The 6,720-nt window shown below is 39.0% G+C and overlaps 1 pseudogene; it reads left to right on the top strand.

Annotated features, from left to right (window-relative positions):
* Positions 1 to 5,250: 5,250 nt before the first annotated feature.
* On the top strand, positions 5,251 to 6,415 carry LOC126957234 (RNA-binding motif protein, X chromosome-like; annotated as a pseudogene).
* Positions 6,416 to 6,720: the final 305 nt, after the last annotated feature.

Here is a 6,720-nt window from a genome sequence, read left to right as displayed (position 1 = left end):
CCTATGAGTGAGAACATGCGGTATTTGGTTTCCTGTTCCTGCAATAGTTTGCTGAGAATGATGGCTTCCACCTGCATCCATGTCCCTACAAAGGACACGGACTCGTCCTTTTCTATAGCTGCATAGTATTCCATGGTGTATATGTGCCACATTTTCTTAATCCAATCTGTCACTGATGGACATTTGGGTTGATTCCAAGTCTTTGCTATTGTGAATAGTGCTGCAATAAACATACGTGTGCATGCGTCTTTATAGCAGCATAATTTATAATCCTTTGGGTATATACCCAGTAATGGGATGGCTGGGTCATATGGTACATCTAGTTCTAGATCCTTGAGGAATCGCCATACTGTTTTCCATAATGGTTGAACTAGTTTACAGTCCCACCAACAGTGTAAAAGTGTTCCTATTTCTCCACATCCTCTCCAGCACCTGTTGTTTCCTGACTTTTTAATGATCACCATTCTAACTGGTGTGAGATGGTATCTCATTGTGGTTTTGATTTGCATTTCTCTGATGGCCAGTGATGATGAGCCAATCAATATCGTGAAAATGGCCATACTGCCCAAGGTTTTCTGTGCTTGCAATAATTTGCTCAGAATGATAGTTTCCAGCTGCATCCATGTCCCTACAAAGGACATGAACTCATCCTTTTTTATGGCTGCATAGTATTCCATGGTGTATATGTGCCACATTTTCTTAATCCAGTCTGTCACTGATGGATATTTGGGTTGATTCCAAGTCTTTGCTATTGTGAATAGTGTCACAATAAACATATGTGTGTGCATGTGTCTTTATAGCAGCATGACTTATAATCCTTTGGGTATATACCCAGTAAAGGGATGGCTGGGTCAAATGGTATTTCTAGTTCTAGATCCTTGAGGAATCGCCACACTGTCTTCCACAATGGTTGAACTAGTTTACAATCCCACCAACAGTGTGAAAGTGTTCCTATTTCTCCACATCCTCTCCAGTACCTGCTGTTTCATGACATTTTAATGATTGCCATTCTAACTGGTGTGAGATGGTATCTCATTGTGGTTTTGATTTGCGTTTCTCTGATGGCTACTGATGATGAGCATTTTCTCATGTGTCTGTTGGCTGTATGAATGTCTTCTTTTGAGAAATGTCTGTTCATATGCTTTGCCCGCTTTTTGATGGGGTTGTTTTTTTCTTGTAAATTTGTTTGAGTTCTTTGTAGGTTCTGGATATTAGCCCTTTGTCAGATGAGTAGATTGCAACAATTTTCTCCCATTCTGTAGATTGCCTGTTCACTCTGATGGTAGTTTCTTTTGCTGTACAGAAGCTCTTAAGTTTAATTATATCCCATTTGTCAAATATGGCTTTTGTTGCCATTGCTTTTCGTGTTTTAGACATGAATTCCTTGCCAATACCTATGTCCTGAATGGTATTCCCTAGGTTTTCTTCTAGGGTTTTTATGGTATTAGGTCTAACATTTAAGTCTCTAATCCATCTTGAATTAATTTTCGTATAAGGAGTAAGGAAAGGATCCAGTTTCAGCTTTCTACTTATGGCTAGCCAATTTTCTTAGCACCATTTATTAAATAGGGAATTGTTTCCCCATTTCTTGTTTTTGTAAGGTTTGTCAAAGATTAGATGGCTGTAGATGTGTGTTATTATTTCTGAGGGCTCTGTTCTGTTCCATTGGTCTATATCTCTGTTTTGGTACCAGTCCCATGCTGTTTTGGTTACTGTAGCCTTGTTGTATAGTTTGAAGTCAGGTAGCGTGATGCCTCCAGCTTTGTTCTTTTGTCTTAGGATTGTCTTGGCTATGCAGGCTCTTTTTTTTTGGTTCCATATGAACTTCAAAGCATTTTTTTCCAATTCTGTGAAGAAAGTCATTGGTAGCTTGATGGTGATGGCATTGAATCTCTAAATTACCTTGAGCAGTATGGCCATTTTCACAATATTGATTCTTCCTATCCATGAGCATGGTATGTTCTTCCATTTGTTTGTGTCTTTTTTTTTTTTTTTTTTTTTTTTTTTTTTGAGACAGAGAACAATATTCTGTCACTGTATGATTCTTGCTCCAGAAGCTTCGTCTCAGAGGTGTACCCAACCATGTGAGGTGTGAGGTGTCAGTCTGCACCTAGTTGGGGATGTCTCCCAGTTAGGCTTCTCAGGGGTCAGGGACCCACTTGAGCAGGCAGTCTGTCCATTCTCAGAGCTCAACCTCCATGCTGAGAGATCCACTGCTCTCTTCAAAACTATCAGACAGGGGCATTGACATCTGCCGAGGTTTCTGCTGCTTTTTGTTTAGCTATGTCTTGTCCCCAGAGGAGGAGTCTACAAAGGCTGGCTGGCCTCCTTGAGCTGTGTTGGGCTCCACCCAATTCGAGCTTCCAGGTGGCTTTGTTTACCTACTTAAGCCTCAGCAATGGTGCTTACCTCTCCCCCAGCCTTGCTGCCACCTTGCAGTTAGATCTCAGACTGCTGTGCTAGCAATGAGGGAGGCCCCATGGGTGTGGGACCCTCCGGGCCAGGTGTGGGATATAATCTCCTGGTGTGCTGTTTGCTAAGACCCTTGGTAAAGTGCAGTATTAGAGTGGGAGTTACCCGATTTTCCAAGTGTTGTGTATCTCAAATTCCTTTGGATAGGAAAAGGAATTCCCTTCCCCCTTGCACTTCCCAGGTGAGGTGATGCCTTGCCCTGCTTCAGGTCTCACTGGTCAGGCTGCACCTGTGGACGAGCCCCAACTGTCCGACACACCCCAGTGAGATGAACCTGGTACCTCAGTTGAAAATGCAGGAATTGCCTGTCTTCTGTGTCACTCACGCTGGGAGCTGGAGGCTGGAGCTGTTCCTATTCGGCCATCTCGGTTCAATCTTGATAGGTTTTTTTGTGTGGGAATTTTACCATTTCCTCTAGCTTATTCAATTTGTTGACATATAATTGTTCATAATAGTTCCTTATGGTCCTTTTTATTTCTGAGGCATCTGTTGTAATGTTTCTACTTTCATTTTTTATTTTCTTGATTTGTCTTCTCTTTTATTCTTAGTCTAGCTAAGACTTTGTGGTTTCTTTTTTTCAAAACACCCCAGTTTTATTGATAATTTCTATGGTTTTACATTTTCTTTGTTTTATTTCTGTTCTAGTCTTTTTTATTTGCTTCATTCTAATAACTTTGGGGGGTTTTTTTGGTTTTTTTTTTTTCATTTACTGAAGCATTACATCAGGTTGATTTTGGGGATGGTTCTTCTTTTTTAATGCGAGCTTTTATTGCTATAAAGTTCCCTCCTAGAACTGCTTTTCTGTATCCCATAGGCTTTGGTAAGTTGTATTTCTGTTGCCATTTGTGCCAAGACATTTTAAAATTCCCTTTCTGATTTCTTCTATAATGCATTGGTTGTCCAGGAGTATATTGTTTAATTTTTCCATATTTGCAAATTTTTCAAGATTCTTCCTGCTATTAATTTATGGTTTCATGTCATTGTGATTGGAAATTATATTAGATATAATTTCAATCTTCTCAAATTTGTTAATACTTGTTTTGCAGCGATCATATGGTCTATCCTAAAAAATGTTGCATTAGACACTAGAACAGAATGTGTCTCATGTTGCTTTTGGATGGAAAGTTCTGTAGATGTCTGTTAGGTCCTTTTGTTCTACCATGCAATTTGGAAAAAGCTCTGAGAAAAAACTTGAAAAACAAGTCTTCTGAAAAAAGGTCTGAAAATGATTGCTGTTTGGCTTTTATTAAATTTATAAGTAACTGTAGGGGGAAATAACATCTGTACCATGTGGAGTTCTCTTTAAGAACATGTAACACTCCTGGCTCTTAAGAACATGGTGTCTTTTCATTTGTTCTATGTGATTTTCAGAGAATTGTATAATTTTTCTCACATAGGTTTTGGACGTTTCTTCTAACCTGCTTTAAAAGTATTCTTTGGAGTTTTGCTGTTTTGATAAGGCAGAAAATATTTCTTATTGGTTTCCTCATAAGTAGAAAATCTGAGTTTTTGCTCAATCATATACTGGCTATCATACCCTAGACTACCCACAAAACTGTGATCAAATTTTCCCTTTCAGAATAAAGAGAGTAGACCTTGTCTGAGATCTTAGACTGTGGGATGAGAGGAATTACACAATGCAAGTTAGTGAGATAATATTATTCAATTCATCATTGTTAGTTCATGTATTTTATAAACAAATTTTGTTTAACATTTTCCTCTCCTAAAGCACACAATCTTTTTTTGAGTTCCCATCTCATATTACATTGCAAAAACAAATTATCAATAGTACAGAATGTTCTGAAAAGTTGCTATAAAATAATATTAGATACAATAGGAAAATTGAGTGCATGTATTCTTAATTACATATAATCAAATGTATATACAACATAAACCCAGCTTAATTTTGTTTGGAGAAATTGGAGGAAATGAAATTGTATAAAAATTAACCACCAATTACAAGGCTTATAAATGAGTTTTCCTCTGAAATAAAACCACTTTCTGGAACAGATTTTAAAATTAGCAATATAAGTGGAATTATCATAGGCAAATAGTTGTTGTTTAACCTAAATCATTGACATTAACCATTAATATTTTCATTTTTTTCAAATAAACACTTTACTCCTCAAGCTAAGTTTTGTCAAAGTGTTAGATAAGCTTTAAAACAGAAAATAGCGGTTACTTTTTGTTATTTCCTTTTTCAATTGAAAATTTTACAAGTAGCTTTTTTAGTTAAAAAGAGAAGAGTTGCAGAAAAGATTTTGTTTTCCTTTCCACACTGTCAGATATGTGTGACGTCATAGGGCAGCATAGTCATGGTTATAATAATGGACTGTAGCGTCAAAGTGCTAGGGTTCAAATCCTGACTCTGCTGTCCTCTAGTTCTGTGACTTAAATAAGTCATTTACCAAATAGATCGTAGCTCTGACCTTATAGAGTTGATGTGAAGATTAAATGAGATAGTATTTTAAATGATTAGAGTGATGTTTGGCAAATAGTAAGCTATATAATTCTCTGATAAATTAAAAAGAAAAACTATGGACTCTACAGCATCTTGTCAGCATCTTGACTCAGATGAAGTTAAGTTAAAATAAATACCAAAGTTGCACAGTAGAGATAGTGGCTTCACGGTTCGGTCCTTGGACCCGGCAGCCGCCACTGGTGCTGAGCTGCTAGGAACCCTGTGTCAGCGAGCTCCTTGGAGCTTGAACCCATTGTCACTCCTGCGACTCACTGGCAAAATAAATAAATAAATAAATAATTTTTAAAAGTTTGAAGCAGATCATCCAGGAAAGCTCTTCTTTAGTGGTCTTAATACAGAAACAAATGAGAAAGCTCTTGAAGCAGTATTTGGCAAATATGGACGAATAGTGGAAGTACTCTTGATGAAAGACCCGGAAACCAACAAATCAGGAGGATTTGCTTTTGTCACCTTTGAAGCCCAGCAGATGCTAAGGATGCAGCCAGAGACATGAATGGAAAGTCATTAGATGGAAAAGCCATCAAGGTGGAACAAGTCACCAAACCATCATTTGAAAGTGGTAGATGTGGACCGCCTCCACCTCCAAGAAGTAGAGGCCCTCCAAGAGGTCTTAGAGGTGGAAGACGAGGAAGTGGAGGAACCAGGGGACCTCCCTCACGGGGAGGACACATGGATGACAATGAATATTAGATGAATTTTAACATGAGTTCTTCTAGGGGACCACTCCCAGTAAAAAGAGGACCACCACCAAAAAATGGGGGTCCTCCTCCCAAGAGATCTGCACTTTCAAGACCAGTTAGCAGTAGCAGTGGAAAGGGAGGAAGAGCTCCTGTATCACGTGGAAGAGACAGTTAGGGAGGTCCACTTGGAAGGAAACCATTGCCCTCTAGTAGAGATGTTTATTTGTCCCCAAGAGATGATGGGTATTCTACTAAAGACAGCTATTCAAGCAGAGATTACCCAAGTTCTCGTGATACTAGAGATTATGCACCACCACCACGAGATTATACTTACCGTGATTAGGGTCATTCCAGTTCACGTGATGACTATCTATCAAGAGGCTATAGCGATAGAGATGGATATGGTCGTGATCGTGACTATTCAGATCATCCAAGTGGAGTTTCCTACAGAGATGCATATGAGAGTTATGGTAACTCACGTAGTGCTCTACCTACACGAGGGCCCCCGCCATCTTATGGTGGAAGCAGTCCCTATGATGATTACAGCAGCTCACGGGATGGATATGGTGGAAGTTGAGACAGTCACTCAAGCAGCCGAAGTGATCTCTACTCAAGTGGTAGTGATCGGGTTGGCAGACAAGAAAGAGGGCTTCACTCTTCTATGGAAAGGGGGTACCCTCCTCCACGTGATTCCTACAGCAGTTCAAGCTGCGGAGCACCAAGAGATGGTGGCCGTGGAGGAAGCTGATCTGATAGAGGGGGAGGCAGAAGCAGATACTAGAAACAGACAAAACTTTGGACCAAAATCCCAGTTCAAAGAAACAAAAAGTGGAAACTATTCTGTCATAACTACTCAAGGACTACTAAAAGGAAAAATTGTGTTACATTTTTTTAAATTTCCTGTTAAGTTCCCCTCCATAATTTTTACGTTCTTGTGAGGCAAAAAGTAAAACATGTTTAATTTTATTTGATTTTATGACATTGCTTTTCAACAAGCAAATGTTAAATGTGTTAAGACTTGTACTAGTGTTGTAACTTTCCAAGTAAAAGTATCCGTAAAGGCCACTTCCTATCTGATTTTTCCCA

Source organism: Macaca thibetana, chromosome 6 (assembly GCF_024542745.1).
Source record: "Macaca thibetana thibetana isolate TM-01 chromosome 6, ASM2454274v1, whole genome shotgun sequence".
Taxonomy (NCBI): Eukaryota; Metazoa; Chordata; class Mammalia; order Primates; family Cercopithecidae; genus Macaca; species Macaca thibetana.
The sequence above is the reverse complement of the archived record's forward strand: the minus strand, read 5'-3'. Positions and strand labels throughout refer to the sequence as shown.